We start from the raw sequence: 15,218 nt of genomic DNA, 5'->3' as shown, positions 1-15,218 counted from the left end.
TTGTTGTTGGTTGATTTCTTGATAGCAACCCTTCTTCTGGGATGAGATGGAATTTCTGTGCTGTTTTCATCTGCATCTCTCAAAAGACCAGTGATGTTGAACATTTTTTATATGTTTATTTGCTGCTTTTACTGCTTTGTCTGAGAAATGTCTGATGGCCATTTTTGTCTGATGCCCATCATATCAAATGCCCATGTTTTTAACTGGGTCATTATATTTGGGGTGTCTCATTTTTAGTTGTTTATATATTTTAGACATTAGACCTTTGTCTGAGGAACAGCTGGTAAATTTTTTCCCCACATTGTGGGTTGTCCCTTAGCTTTGCTTTTGATTTCTCTGGCAGTGCATAAACTTCAAAAAGATGAGATCCCAATTGTTGATTCTTTGTGTTCATTACCATACTACTGAGGACTTGGTATATTCCTTGGTTTAGTTCCTGCTTTGATACTTTGATATAACTTATTGTAAGTAAATTTGTTGCTTATATTTAGAACTCTTGAGAAATGATTGCTCCTCATAGTTGTCTTCTAGATATAGCTGATCTTTAGGATTTGAGTGTCTAATAACTATGGAACAAACTTGTTTTTATTTTGCCAGGAAAGATAACTGACTAGATCATCACAACACTAGCCCAAGTGATATAATCAGCAACAACAAACAAATCAAACACATCTTAGAAAATTCCAATTGTGGTAGTTATTAATCCATCATTCTTAACCATGTGAAATAAAACAAAATCTAAAACTAGCCCAAAATATGTTTATAATGAATAAACTGATCAATATAGTAACTTTACCATGTGGCATGGGGACTTGAAAAAGTAAGGCCTCTTACTATTATTCACTTCTGCCATAGATGAGGACAATGGCCTTTAAGACCCCCTGTGCCTCTGCAGTGTACATAATGAACAGGAGTAGGCAGGATACCAGAGGCCAGAGGGTGGTATGGGCTGAGGTTCTTACCAGTCTTCTGGTGGCAGGGAGGCCTAGGTGGGGGAAGGGCTCATGCCAATGCCTTCATTCAGCTCCCTACCTCAGCCATCTGCTAGTGGCTGGGAGGCTTGGGTGCGGGGTGGGCCCACACAGATTGCTTCATTCCTTACCAGTCCACTGGTGGTGGGAGGCCTAAATCCATATTTTCTGAGTCATCTTCACATAATCAAAATTTATCAAAATAGTAATTGTGCAATAAAGAGTACAGTTTAGTAGTTAGGAAAAGGGTTATTTTAAAAATGGTATTAATTTGAAAACAGACAACAAGAACAGGATGTGTGTGGTTGACTTGGAGGTAAACCATACTGAAGGGATAATGAACTGGACACTGCAGAGGCAGAAACAGTAAAGGGGTGAGTGACAATTTCATGATAGAAAGTTCTGTCCTATTTATTTGTAACAGTGGGTGACATTTTTTCCAAGAATGTGGATAAGGCTGTCTCAATGTCCTGTAAATTATTTGCTAGTATCAGAACATTGTTACTACTGTTTTCAGTTATATATATATTTAAAAGTTTCAGATGGCATTTTGCATTGAATTCTTATAAGGACCAAAGTAGAAAGACCTCAGCAGAAAGGCATGGTGGAGTACATCTGTTTACTGCATGGTGGCTTGGAAGGACAACAAAGAGGAAGGATATCAGAGAAATACCATCTAGAATTGCATCCTTGGTAATCCACATCCTCCAATTGAGCTCGACCTCTTAACAGTGAATTAAGACATGAACATCTGCAGAGTAATACACTGATGAGCATTGTGTCCCTCTGACCCAATCATTTCTTCAGCAGGCTTTGAATTCAATCAGATTGACAACTGAGGTCAATTAGCACAGAAAACATTTCAATTTTCATAATATGAAGTCCACTCTGCAGTATGCCTTATGGAACATAGATCAAAAGAATCTTACCAAAAACTGCTGACCAAAAGTGGTTACTTCTAATTGTAGATTGGAACTGAAAGAGAAAGGTAAAAAGAAAGTTCAAATAATTTGAAATAGAAAATGCCCAACAGCTGGGCAATGTCTCAACCTCTCATTTTGCTTCTTCTGTCTGTGAAACCTGAGCTACTTTGTGACGGGCATTGTATATGCCACCAATAGGTATTAAGCGTATCTGATTCCAACCCTATCTGAACTTATGAAAGAACTCATTGTACTTAATTTTGCATTCATAGGAAGTTAAGATCTAAAAAACGCACATATATTAAAGGCATGATAAGTTTGATTTGAAAATAACCTTTATTGTTTAATTTTAGGAAAGCACTTGCATTATTAAAATTCACATTAAATAGTATCTAGTTTAAACTTTCATAGAATATGGAAATATTCCTAAGCCAAAACATGAGTAATGTATTCAGATACTACATTTGACAGTGGATTAATATCCAGGATATAGAAGAGATACCAAAAGGTCAATAACAAAATTACAGAATATTTTATATTAAAATTGGCAATAAGTGGAAATAGACATTTCTCAAAATAAGACACATACAAATGGCCAAAATATATTTTAAAATGTTCAACAATCATCAGGGTAATGAACATCAAAATCTAAATGATATATCACCTCAGTCCAATTATCAAAAATACTGTGGACAGGGTGGGTCAGGAATCTTTCTTGGAAGATCTTAGTCCTCCACCCAGGCTATTGATATCTATATTGATCACTGTTATGCATACTTAGGGGAAGCACCTGTGTGTGATAGTTTTTCTTTTTTTTACAATGCTGGCCTTCAGTAAATATGTTGGTTCCTTAAATGTCAACCCTGTCTAATTGCCTATAAGATATCTAATTAACTTACCTATCTACAATAGTCCACCCTCTTAAGAAGTACACCTAATCTTTGCTCATTCCTTGTATGCTTGCCATGTGACTTGTTTCCCCATTGGAAATCAATATTACCTAAGCAACTGCACTTGCAATCTTACTAGTTGACTATAGTTTTGTCCCACCTTGAACCTGCCTCACCTCATGACTTTGTCCCATAAAAAATCTTCGATAAGTTGGGGGTGAGTGGGCAACCCACTTTCCAGTCCCCCTCCTGTCTTTCTTACACATAAGCATTCTTTCTCTCAATAAATTTTTACTGTTCTTAAAAAAAAGACTTGACAAAAGAAAACCCTTCATATCCAAAGGAAATGAAATCAGTATATCAAAGAAAGATCTGTACTCCCTTGCTTATTGCACTGTTCAGAATAGTCAAGCAATGTGAACAAGCCAAATGTTCATTAATTAATGAATGGGTGAAGAGAATGTAAATATACATTATGGATGTAAAACTATTTCATCATTAAAAGAGAATAAAATACTATTATTTGTAATAACAAGAATAGAATTGGAGATCAGTTTGTTAAATGAAATAAATCAGGCACAGAAAGAGAAGTACCAACAAAGGCATGGTTGCACAAGCCTCTAATTCCATCACTCTGGGAGACTGAAGCAGGAGGATCCTGAGTTTCAGCCAAGTTTTGGAAATTTAGTGACTTAGAAATACTTTGTCTCAAACTTAAATTAAATTAAATTAAGTTAAAGATAGGTCTGGTATATAGCTCTGTGCAAAGAACCTGGATTCAAATGTAAGTACCAAACAAATAAGTAAATAAATAAGAGATATTATACTACTGAATTTATGTGGAATACAAAACCTGATCTTATAGAAGCAAGAGTGTAATATTATGGTTATTACATAGAAATAAAATAGGAATCAGAAGTTCTTTTTTTTCAGCTTTAATTGAGTTTATTGGTACATTTTAGGGATACAGTACAGTTACATTCATTGTTGGGATCATGTACCTCTACATGGAAGAATCAGAAGTTCTGGTGTGCTATTGAACAGCAGGTTCACTATCAATGAAAAGTAAGTGTTGTGTCTTTCATGAAGATGAAAGATAAGATTTTGAAAGTTTTGACTGTGAAGAAATCATCAAAATTTGAGATCAATATGTTGAACCCAATTTAAACATTTTAAAATATACACATGTATTGAAATATCATGATACCACAGAAACAAATATTACTTTTATGTGTCTGATAAATGAGGTAAATATTAAATAGATACTATTATTTATATCTACAAATGTTGAATTACAGTACGCATTCATAAGAATTACAACTACTGGTGATGCCATCTACCCGTGTTTCAAATGTTTCAGAGTGCTCAATGTCTATGTCTGTATTCACCTATTAGATGATTTCCAACATAAGAATTTTTGACTTTGCAGTAGTGTAAAAGCAACACACATTCAATAGAAACAGCACTTCAAATTTAAATTTTGATATTGCTTTCCTAGGGTGCTAGTCACTTTTCTCTCCTTGCTGAGACAAAATACTCCACACCCAAATAAAGGGGAAAGGATTTATTTAGTTCAGAGTTTGTAGAGGTGTCACTCCATTACCAGCCGACTCCAATGCAGAGGGCTAACAGTTCACAGAGGTGGAAGACAGAAAAAGCAACAAGAGACCTTAACCATGTCTTCCTGCCCCTTTTGTCTTAGACTACTTAGGGCAGTTAATACTCACACCTTTAATCCTAGTGCTTTTGGGCATAGCATTGCACTACGAACCACACTCTAGATTAAGCCACTTCCAAAACAGCTCCACCTTATTCTTAGGAGACTTTTGGGGAACATCTAAACATAAGCCATAACATGGAGATACAGAATTGCCTAGTGATGCTGGCCAGTGGCAGATAGCCATAGACCCACACAGCCCAAGATCACAAAAGTTACAACTGATATTCTACAATGTAAATTGTAGTTATGCTATAATATTTACCAGGTTATGTGTGTTAAATGTGTCTTTGACTTATGATATCTGCAACTTAGGATGGATTTACTTGGACATAAATTCATCATAAAACTGGGAGAATCCCTCTTTCTATCATACAATCTTTAACACTGGATCTTTCTTACTTTGTTACTATGTTTAATGTGGAAACAGATCTTAATTCTCAACATCTCATACTATTTTTATAGAGAATTAAGGATTCTACTTAAACATTATGCAGTTCAAGAGATAAATATATTTTTATTTGAGACATTAGTGGTTTTTTCTCTATATATCCATTCTGTTTTATATTTGAAAAAATATTATAGAAAATAAATATATTGCATGTTTCTTAATTATTTATGAAGCTCCTTTATAGTTTATTAGACCATTTTATAAAATGTTTGGGCCTTTAGAGGTAAATCATATAAAAATTTAATATTCACCTTGAAATTAAATTTCTGCCAGCAAACATTAGATTGTCATTTTGCCATGCTTACTATTTGAATAAGTAAAATATATTCAGATTGTATTATTTTATTAAACTAAAGAAGAACCCAGGGGTATAGATTTAAGTTTATTAAATTTATTGTTCTGTGACATTGGTTTATCTATTCCTGTAATTTGTGTTTTTCTAGTATTTGGATAAGTAAAAAGAAACTATTATTGTGTTGTGGTACTCAGTAATTAAAAACTGTTTTTTATAAAATTAGAACAAATCTTCTATTCTCTAGGCTCTGAATATCCTCTGTCACAAATAACAAAAAATCCTCAAGTTTCAAAAACTATCCATTTTATTATTGCCAGAAACATTTATTAAAATGCATTTGACATTACCTAGGACAGAGTTTCCCTGGGATACATAGATCCTAATCCAAGTTATGTTTCTGGCAGATATTTAATTCAAATCTGTTTTTTGTTCCAAATTAGCTTTTCCACTCTTTGTTTAAATATTAAAGCAATTCATACTTTGCCAAGTTTTGAAAGTATTAACTAAGGATTTTAACCATTTCCCTTTTCTTTTTTTTTTTTTTTGCAAAATACACATTCGTTAGTCATATTAAAGTTATGTGATCCTGTGATTATCTTAGATTTGCTAACTTTGTCATTTATTTTTAGGTGTACTGCTCAACTTGTTTGATATATGCAGATGCTATTGTCTTACAGAAAGTTAAATTGTTATGTTAATAAATGTAAGGACAAACTTTAAAAGGTATTATATGAGAAAACAATTTTTTTTCAAAAATCAGTTCATTTTCTATTGTCTAAAGGCTATTGTTTTTAAACTCAGAAAAAAATAAGTAATAAAAAATGTATGAATAAAAAATAATTCCCTAGTGTTTCTGTTAGAGGATTTCTAATATTAGTAGGAAAAATATGCAGTGCAATTTTTTGCCTTTGCTTTTGTGCATGTCTGAAATTTGAACTTATATCACAGTATCCATAAACATATTTCCCATTATGATTTATTGCTTTATTAGTGTTAATTTAAATTTTAAGTATGCTTTAGTTTGTTATAACTTTTATAACCTTCTTACTGTAAAACAAAAAAATCACTTTTGAGGAATTTTGTGCAGATATGCAGGTACATATTCTTTGTATTAATTTGCAAAGACTAGAATTTAGAAGTTCATATGTCAGTAGGCACAGGAGAATGATTCTCAAATGCACTCGGATTTATACTTGAAATCAGAGGTCCTCAAAATATGGGCCACAGAGTGGTAGCAGTCCTTGACCTATTAGTGACTTGGTTGCACAACAGGCAAGTGAGTGAATCTTTGTGTTTACAGACATTCCCATTACTTCTATTACCAGTTAAGCTCTGCTGCTTGTAAGAATGTAAGAATGTAAATCTTACGTAGAACTGAACATTTTAGAGATGTAGGCTGTGTGTCTCTTATGAGCCTGATGATCTTAGGTGGAGCTGAGATGGTGATGCTACCCCTGGAAAATGGCTGCACATACAGATTTTATATTAACAGAAAACTTTTTTAGAGACCATAATAAATCAGTTACTTGCAAACTCTTATAAAAACCTTATTACTGAGTGGCAAATGAAAATTTAGCTGCAACTGATGCTGACTTTATAGTGGCAATGGAGTTGACATACTTCAATTGTACAGCTGCATATGGTGGCAGGGCTGAAGTCAGAATCCAACACCTATTTTAGTGTGCTCATGACTCATGCATTATTTCATTTCCCATTTGCATTTACTCCTTTTTCTCACACTGCACAATTGTCTCAATCATAGGTTTGATAAGTCCACAAACTAACCCTAGCCAAAGTGAGTAAAATAACAAATGTCTTTAGAAAGGAGAAAAGACCAAATAATGAGACGTGAGATAACTTTAAGACTTCCAATCAAAAGAAAACTACATTTAAAAGAAAATACCAACAATCCTCCTTAATTCTTGATTCATTGCAACAGGAGATTTACAATCCCAAGCCTACTTTGTATAATATGTGATGAGTGAATATATTAGTTACTTTTCTCATTTTTGGGACAAAATTTTGGAAATCCACAAATTAAAGGATGAAAGGGTTATTTCAATTCACAGTTTGTACAGGCTTCAGTCCATAGTCAGCTGGTTCCAGGGCAGGGAAGCTATGGCTGAGGAGAAATAGTCCATGGTATGGCCAGCAGGAAGACATATGCAGCAATGAACCTTCCTTCTTTGTTTCCCTTTATATTACATATAGGCTATAAACCTATTGATTGCTGACACCCAAACTAAGAGTGAGGTTTTCCTTTTCAGAAAATCCCATTTAACACATCCAGAACAATACTGATACAGTTAGGAGACTTGTCCAGATATTACACACCCTTCATCCCAATATCACACACCCTACAACCAGCTACCTCTGGAAAGGCCCACCTATGTGTGCATGAGACTTTCAGAAGATATCTAGATACAAGCTATAACATTTGATCAATGGCTCAAAATAACTCATGTACATCACTTTATGCAAAAGGCATTTAGTATATCACTAAGAATTACCAAAGTCCTAACAATTTCAGCATTCCTGAAAAGTCTATATCCAAAGGCCTTTCTAAGGCATAAGACCATCTTTTAGTGAGAAGTCTCTGTACATGTAAAAAATAAATTAAACATTTCAAATATACAGTGGTACAAGATAAACATTTCCATTCCAAAAGGTAAAAAGGAGGATAGAAAGTAATGGAATGAAAGACAGACAAAAATCCAACAGGGCAAATATTAATTTCATGTCCAGCACCTGGGGCACTCTGTGGCAAGATGTGAACCCAAATAGTTTGGTGGATCTGCCCTACAAGACTGCCAGTACTTGTAGCTTACATGGCTTCTCTCTTGAGCTGGCTTTGCTCACTTCTTGCAACATTCCTCAGACAATCCATGTTTATGGCTTCTCCAAAACTCTTGGGTCTCCAATGTACTTTGAACTTCACACACTGCCCTCTCAGGTGCACAATGCCTGGCCTCCCAGGCCTTCTTCTGAAATCTGGGTGGAAGCCTTTCTGATCCCACAACTCTTACATTTTGCATGTGCCTAAAACCATCATTATGTGGATGATTCATGCCTGGATTGGTTTCATAGTGCTAAGCAATCCAGGCACTTGACTACTGCAGTCAAGAGAGAAGAAAGCCTGGCTACTGATCCAGCTGGTGGCAGATCTTAGTCTTCTGTCTTTAATCTTGGTCCACTCTAGTGTCTCTGGACATGGCTAAAAAAGTAGACTTTTTTTTTTTTTTGGCCAAAGCATAGCACACATGGTCTCAATCAAATCCAACTGCCAATGAAGTATTTCTTTCAAACTGAAACCTCTTGAGCCCAGTCCTTCATCTAGTTTTATCAGCATTCTGGTCTTGGAGATCTGAACAGAATCTTCTGACATTTTTGGCTTATAGCATTCTAGTGTGGCTTCTTCAGCTGGCATCTGTAAACCTTTCTAAACTCTTCCTACCACCCAGTTCCAAAGGCCATATTACGTACTGTAATGTCAAAGCAATGGCCTATTTGTCGTGTACCAAAATGTCTTAATTAATTTTCTCATTGCTGAGGCAAAATATTTGACAACAAAAGGTAAAGCAGGAAAGGTTTATTTTGATTCACAGTTTGTAGAGGTTTCAGTCCAAAATCATAAGGCTACAAGGCAGAGTGGCACAGCAGAGGGGCATCACAGGAGGGTGTGGCAGAGAAGAAACAAGTTCCCCACAGGAACAAGAAAGTCAAAGCAAGTCTACCTTCTTTTATAACTTTATATTCCATCCATGCTACAAGCCTATTGGTTGGTACCACTTTCACCCTGGGTGGGGCTTCTCTCTTCAGTAAATTCATTCAGCCATGCCCAGAGCTATGCTAAACCAATTAGAGGATTAATCCAACTATCACACACCTTTAATTCCAGTTGCACACACCCTAGATTTTGCCGCATCTATAAAGTTCCTCTTATGACTGTATGAAGCTTGGGGACACAAGCCATAACATAGATACAAGCCATAAAACTACTGAATACAGCCATAAAACCTTCAGTATTGCTTTACCACATGGATATTATTCACACTGAATTTAAAGAAAAAAATATCCACACAAAGAATAGAAGCAGATATTGAAGATCATCAAATGTGCCTTCAATGAGAACACCATTCTTAATGGATAAACACACTGCTAAAGCTAAGAACCCCTTTACAGTTGATGAAGACTGGTCTTGCTTGCTGCTAGGGGCATTTGTCATGAACTTGAGTAAAAGATGTAGTTTAAAAAGTGGGGCATATTTCTGTTTCAGTTAGCACCATAAATAGGTGAATTCAAGAAATAACAGAGGATACTGAGGCACTATTGTTAGATAGGATTAAATAGTCTCTGTGATATGAGATCCAGATTGACAAGCCTACTGATGCTGGAAACAAGGCAATGGTGCTTGTCTTTGTACAATCTAATTTATCAAGAGGATGCACACGAAGATATGTGTAGTTTTGTTGTCAACCAATCAGGTGCAGAACTATTCAAGCTTTTAATGCTTACATATAAGGAAAATTGAAATAGTCATTTTTTATGTCATTATATGACTGGACAAAGTGACTGCTGTAAGTGTACAGCTTTCAGATTTCACTATTTGGGTTAAAGGCATAATCTCTGGATTGGAATCTGTGCACTGTGATATCAATAGAGAAATAGTGTCTACTCAAAAATGCTTTTTAGAATGTGCTTAAAATTGTTAACCACATTAGAGCATATGCCCTTAACTCATGTCTGTTCACATAGTTCTGTGAGGCAAGAAGCAGAACACTAATGTCTTCTCTTGTACATAGAAGTGGGCTGATTGTCTAAAGGTAGATTACTGGCTAGAATTTTGGGGATACAAAAGCTGTTCCAGAAGTTTCTTATAGGAAAGCAGTCACAACTGGCAGTGAAGAATGTGTCAAAAGCCTTGCTTACACTTGTGATATACTCATCCTGTTCAGTGAACTAAATTAAGGGAGCAAGAAGCCAACATGGAGGACCATAAAGACATTCACTGAAGGCAAGAATTGTAAAAGGAGAGAAGCTACTATATCCTCGTGCTTTCCCTAGGAATAACTAACAGTAATTGATATTCTAAATAGCATCAATCAACTGGGTAGGGGCCAAGGTCTTAACCCAGCCTTTCCAGGAAATATCCCTGACCATCACTGAAAATCCTGTATGTTTTCTACATGACTTGCTCCCCCATTTTACCCCCATTTAATCAATATTTCCTAGGTGACTGTACTTGTAATCTTATTGGTTGGTGAAGGTTTTGCCCCACCTCAGGCCCACCTTGTAATTTTCCATTGGGTCTTATAGTTTTGTCCCACTTTGTACCCACTTCACCACATGGTTTTGTTGTATGAAACTTCTTGGAGAAGTGGGGTTAGCAGGAAACCCAATTTCTGGTCCCCCTCTGTTTCTCTTGGAAGCTTTCTTTCCCTTTATAAATTTTTCCTACTCTTAAAATAAATTAGGGGAGAATAACAATTGAGTTAAAAGGGGTCAGATAAACTGGCTTCATATAAAGCCTAGCTGAAATAATGGGGGTGACTAGCATGTAGTGGTGAGTTAGGATGCAAGGGAGGCATTGCATAATCTTATGATGAAATCACACCATTTAGTGAGGTCTATACCAGGAATGTATCCTTTACTAGTGTGTCTTGGCTTAATTCTCTTCTAAGGTAAAAAAAAAGAAGCCTTTGGAATTTGAAAATGGGTGAATGTACTCCCCTCAGTGGTATAAGATTTTGGCAGAGTTGTACCAACCAGTAAGTCTTTACCATGAAGAATTCTTAGGACATGCTTCAAAATGATTACTATCATTCTCCTTTGTGAAGATGTATATATTTTAAACAAAATTTTTTCTGCTATTAACATCACTCATTATTTTTAAAAAGTTTGGCAAACACAGAAACATATGAAATAGTAGCAGAAGTTTAATCTTTCTGAAAAATTTTTTTAAGATTCTAAACCATACTTAATAAACAATCAATATTCTCTAAGGTATGGGAAAAGGAAGCACTGATCATACGTTTAAAAATAGCAATTTTTGACCATTTCTTCATGTAGTGGATTTTGAAAACTATCATCAGTCACAGAAATTAGAGTTATTATTTTTTCACTAGACCTGTTCTTTGAATTGGACAAGCCAAAATACATCCTCTGCATTATTTGCTATATTTTTGTCACTTTCATAGTACATTTTTATAGCTAGAAGAAAATAATAGAATGGGGTTTCAGCAAAGACATCTCCATGCTATGGCTGATTTTTAATGATGTTGAAAGGATATCTAAATGAGAAGATTTCTTTCTCCACAAAATATCAACATTTTAGTTATGCATTTGTTTATCCTTCCTTAATAAGTTTGTATCACAAAGAAATCAAGATACATTTTATTATTATATAAATATATTGTCAATACATTTATTATAAAGATAAAAGTAGAGTTTCTTCTATGTCTCAACTGAATTTAACTTAAAATGTTACGCATTTTTTGGTTGCAAAGCTTTGAACTTTGCTATTGCTTCATGTTAATCTCTATGGCCCAATTGGTGACCATTAACTTCAAAGGGTGCAGAAATTCTTGCTGTGACAGGATAAAGAAAAGGTAGACTACAATCAATATCATAGCAACATGTATCGGAGCACTGAATCTTTGCTTTTTTTTATATAAGAACAAGGCCAGTAGTCACTGTAAAATTATAGCATACTTATGAATTCTGATAGGGCAATATCAATGAAATTTCCCATTAATTTTACCATATCTAACAAATTATATGTAGCATAAATTCTACTATGAATTGCAACTGCATTTATTTCTTTAATTTTGAAGCCTATAGTTTCTAAGCTGCCTATGTAAATCAAGAAAATGGTCTTTTCTTTTTTAAGATCTTTTGAACTGGAAAATTAACCTAGTTTTCTATTTATAACAGGATAAAGGTCTTGCTTACTAATAAAATTAAACTAAAATATCTTCCCATTTTTTTCATTGTATTATCACATTTTTGGAGTCACGTTTTTGATCCTAAAAAATAAGTTCACCTCTTTTGGGTGCAATGATATATTAGTATAATTTGGAAGCAAACTGAAACAAAAACAAAAAACAAAGGTGGAAATGGGAGTAGCACTTAAAAAAGTGGAACTTTATAGAAATGAAAGAATTTCTACAAAAGTAATTGTAGAACAAAATTCCCTAACATGTTGCATTGGTTAGAGTTTTCCACAGGATCAGAATATATAGAAAATCTTTATTGTACATAGAAATGTATGCATATAATTATATAAGGGGATTTACTAGGTAGGTTTACAGCATCACATGTGAGTGAGTCTATAATGGTCCTATATCTCTGCATGCTAGAGATATAGCAGAATGAGTAGTTGCTCAGTTGAAGAAGCTGGAAGCCATAGAACAAGAGGACATGTGATACAACACCACTCCAAATCCAGAGGCCTGCCTGGAAATGCTCTGAAGAGTTATCAGCATGAGTCTTATTTGGCAGATTGAAGAAAATGGTGTGCTTTATACAGGTGATGATCAAAAAGCAAGGTAAATTGAGCTGCTCAAAGTAAATTGAGCTCTTCAAATGTACAACAGCTTTCTCCATAAAGGCTACCAGCTTATTGGATGATGCCACCCACAATCAGTGTGGGTATTCTGCCATTAGCTAGTGGACCTACATGACAATCCTATTGAGAAGCATCCACAATATGCCCAGGATGTGCTTTATTTATTTGCTATGTGTTTCATAATCTACTCCAGTGGATGTACAATGATTAAGGGTAACATATAGTTAAAGAAGTTATTAATATTGAAAAATTGCCTAAACTAAAATAACTAGTTAATACCATAAATTAAAATCATGTTTCAGAGATTCCCTGCAGACAGTATAAGCTGTGACAATATTGAACTTTACCTGAGTTCAATACTTCCAGGAAACAGGGAAGCTAAAGAACCCACTGTTCTAGAGTAGGACAACTACTTAACTCTTTTATTGATTGCTGTGTAGATTCTCATTGCCTAGGAAACTGCCTGATATTTATTAAATTAATAAAAGAAAACAGACAATATTTTGTCAATAACATATTTGACATTTTTAATAGACTTAGAATCGGTCCATAGTCTAACACAGATAAAAAAAAACCCTGACAGGTATCAAAACATTTTCCAGCTGCTTATTTTATTTTGAGTAGTACTAATTATTATGTCATCTAACTAATGCTTCATTAATTTTAATCTATTGAAATCAGTTCTGTCATAGATACTAGAGACTACACAAGTAAAACAACCATCTTTAATAATAATCATATAAGAGAATGCAAAATTTTTCTTTTATTTCTACACAACAATTTTATACAGTGTACTAATTGAATTAGTACCAATTCAAATGGGAATTTTGAAAAAATTTTCACATTTTCTGTGCACTTTTGTTCATTGAAATTAATTGAATGATATTGGAACCATAATTAACCTTAATCATGCTCTACTTTAAGCTACATGTGTAGATTGTTAATTAAAATGCTAATAAAAAATACAAAGGATAAAATCTCATTGCCCAAGGATTGTCAAAAAATAGCACATTGGAGTTCTGGTAGTGGTTCCACCATAAATAAGACTGTAGTGAAATAGTTATTATTAGACTATAGGGAAATTTCAGCCAATGAATGTCTTTTTGTGTGTGTGTTAAAAAATTAAGCAATTTGATATAGGGTTAATGTAGAATCTCAAAAAGATAATCTACTTCTTTTGGATTATGAGCAGCTAAATCCAAGTATTTTCAGCACTTTAATGTTCAATCAAATGTTTTGGAACCCTTTTCACTGAAAGTCCATCAAAAGACAAGTATGTAATAGTGAAAACAGTTGAAGAAACAGCTTTAAGGGGCACTATTTTTAAAAATAGAATTCAAAAAGTACCTGCAGTGTTGACCAAAGTGACAGTCTTGGAGTTATAAACTCTTTACATATTGTATTAATGTGGGTGTGCTTTACTTTGTTTTTTTTTTTGTTGAGCAATTAAATAATACCTGTTGGGCCTGGGGATTTGACTCAGTGGTTCTGCTGCCTGTCTTGCAAGCACAAGGACCTGAGCTCAATTTCCAGTACAAAAAAAAAAATTAAATGATACCAGTAGAAGACATTTTCTTTGACAAAGTGGATATCATATGAATTTCACAATTATGTATATTCTTCAGTAATTTGTAATTAGGTCTTATAACTATTCAATCAATTAGGCATTTTGAAAGTGGGACATTATAGTTATTTCACAAATATCAAATATTTGTATTCCTTTGTAGGCTATTAAAATAAAGTATAATGTGCTGGGCATGCTGGTGTACTTGGGAGGCTGAGGCAGGAGAATCATTGTGAGTTTGAGGCCAGCTTAGGCTACCTAGCAAGGCCCTGTCTCAAAAAACAAAACAAAACAAAAGAATAATAAAAATGAGTGCTTAAGAAATCTTATATACATTATAGCTATGGTCCTCTGGGGACAAATTAAGATATCATCTGTGCCTTAATGGTACTAAAAGTATAGTGAGGCTGCTATAGAAGTCTAGGGAGCTGCAGTAGTTCTGGAGGTTTTAGAGGTTCAGATTCTTCCTGCTGGTAGCTCTGCCATTCACAAGATGTTGCTTCATCTCTGTGTCACAGATTGGCTCATCTATATTCACACAAAAAGGAAGGAGAAAAGGAAAGGAAGGACCTACCTCCCTGCTGTGAAGGACACAGCCTGGAAATAACCTTCGTACCTTCCTCTTTCATGCCTGGGCTAGAATTTAGTCACATAGCATCAACTTGTAAGCTGAATGCAGTGAATGTATTTAAAAGATTTTTAAAAGGGCAAGTACATGTGCACACACGTATACACACCTTCACACATATACATGTCCTTCCTTATCTCTTCAAAAGTGCAGATAAGTTGTTCGTTTACTCTAGTAGCTTGTTTAGTGTGGAGAATTATACTTAGCTTTTA

Source organism: Fukomys damarensis, unplaced genomic scaffold (genome assembly GCF_012274545.1).
Source record: "Fukomys damarensis isolate Sample0158 unplaced genomic scaffold, DMR_v1.0_HiC HiC_scaffold_30, whole genome shotgun sequence".
Classification (NCBI taxonomy): domain Eukaryota; kingdom Metazoa; phylum Chordata; class Mammalia; order Rodentia; family Bathyergidae; genus Fukomys; species Fukomys damarensis.
Note: the sequence above shows the minus strand (reverse complement) of the source record.